Below are 2,170 nucleotides of genomic sequence, written 5' to 3'. Positions count from 1 at the left end.
GCTTTCTTCACCACATTTTCTTATGCACACATCTGTCTTCAGCGATCATGGGTCATAATGAATTTTTAACCTTATTTTTTTGTGGTTAATTTAACAGTGTGCGGCTGTGAAATTTTGTTTCCTGCTCTGGAAAAATGTCACAGAAACTGTTGTGAAGTTGAACACAGCTTACAAGGACAGCCCTATGGGTAAAATTCAAGTGTACGAGTGTTTTTCTCATTTCAAAAAAGGCAAAATGTCAACTGATGACAAACCATATTCTGGACATCCATCAACTTCATGAATGGATGAAAATGTTGACTCATGGTTCGTTCTACCAGGTCTTTTAATCAAGCTTACTATTTATAGGTCCTGAAAAGACTGTGTGGAGTGTGTGACAAAAAAGGCCTGATTTTTAGCAGACAGGACTGGTTTTGCCACCACAATGCACCTGCTCATGCAGCCATCTCAGTGTGCTATTTTTTGGCAAAGAACAGCATGCCTTACTTGTCCCGTGCACCTTATTCATCTTACCTCATTCCACGTGACTTCTTTTTGTTTCTGAGAATGAAGAGGGACATGAAAGGGCAGAGATTTGACGACATAGAAGAGGTGAAGGAAAATCAAGGGAGGTGCTGTCAGCCACGCTAACAGATGAGCTTGAAAACTGTTTCCAAGAATGGAATTGCAGATTTGACAAACGTTTTGTGATAGTTAGGTTTATTGTGCCAACCTGGCCAACAGGAACACGTGGAATTAACCAGGTTGCAGTTTGTTTGGAGGGCACAGAGATAACTGGCTCTGCAAGGCCCACGCTTCTCTCTTGCTCTCTGGTGATCAGATCCCTGCGCTGTTGCTTTAGCTAGTTCTCTGCCTCAACCTATGAGCTACACTACTTGTGGGGCAAGCCAACCATGGATCGTGTTGCTAGAGCTTGAGGCTCCTTCAAGACTTGCTTTGCCACACTGCTGGTGCTTCAGCTTGAGACTGGTGGATCCTGTTGCCTTGCATTGCTTGAGTTCAATATCCCATCTGGGTCTGCTTTGCTAAGCTCTGGAGTTACAGTTGCTGACTCACCCTATTGTTTGCTGCCTACAGGAGGATGCCACTGTCTGCTTCCTTGACTCTTGGTCTAGCAGCCCATGTGAGTTGAAGGACTTCCAGTATATCAACTGTTTCACGGGAGTTGAACCAAACCCTCTGTACTGCTGTGTAGACTAGTTAGCTGTTATATTTGTTCTTGCTGTATAAACCAATTCACACACACACACACACATATAAAATCTTAAGTGTCCTGGTTTTGTTTCACTAGAGCATCCTGCCTGACACATGCATTAAGTGTAATGGAGTACTTTGAAGGTGAAAAGGTTTTGTTAAAAAGTTTAGATACATAGCTTTGGGGAAAAAATGTCTTTGGGTACCCCGGGTATACGCTCATCCAACCAGCTCAATCCTGGAGGAAAACAGGCCCTACTCCACGGCTGGCCTGGCCCAACTGGGCAGAGTGCTAAGCTCTGGATGCCAAACCGCCCCCTGGAGGCTACAGAAATCTGCATTCCCAACATGCCTGTGTGGAGTAGGGAACCAGTGCAGAGGTCTGGGGGGTGCCGGCCCAACTACTACGTGGACACTTGCCCCTCCCCCCAGAAAAATTTATTTCAAAGGACAGCATTGAATCTGCAGCTCCAGGAGAGGGACATATCTGATCAGAGCACACGGGAGCAGATGAAGGGGGAGGAGGAGAGAGTGGAGCACATCCTGGCCCACCAGGCCGTGAGGACGATGTTCCCAATTAGAGCAGCCAGTTCACATAGACCACATGGCCGGCCCCACTATGAGACATGACGCCCCTCAATGACCCATAGCACTACAGGGGCCAACACCAGAGACACAGTGTGGGAATTGCACCCTATCTGATTCTGCCATACCGAGGCAAAACGCTAAGGTGGACTTTGGGGCCTGGGCGTGGTACCCAACAGACTGGACTGGGAAACACTCCTAAAGGCCAACAAACAGTCCTTGAACTAACTACAAGCTTTTCTTTTTACTTGTGCTTTGTTTTGTTCTTTTGTCATTGGTTTGTTGTTTTGTTGTATATTGTTGCTTGGTTTTCTCTGTCTTGTTTTTGTGCATGTTATTATCTCCACAGGTCTGTCTAAATAAGATAGGCTGGATGAACAATCTGGAGGAG

This window comes from Echinops telfairi, unplaced genomic scaffold (genome assembly GCF_000313985.2).
Source record: "Echinops telfairi isolate 266 unplaced genomic scaffold, ASM31398v2 ScPeMD7_18;HRSCAF=68, whole genome shotgun sequence".
NCBI classification, from domain to species: Eukaryota; Metazoa; Chordata; class Mammalia; order Afrosoricida; family Tenrecidae; genus Echinops; species Echinops telfairi.
Note: the sequence above shows the minus strand (reverse complement) of the source record.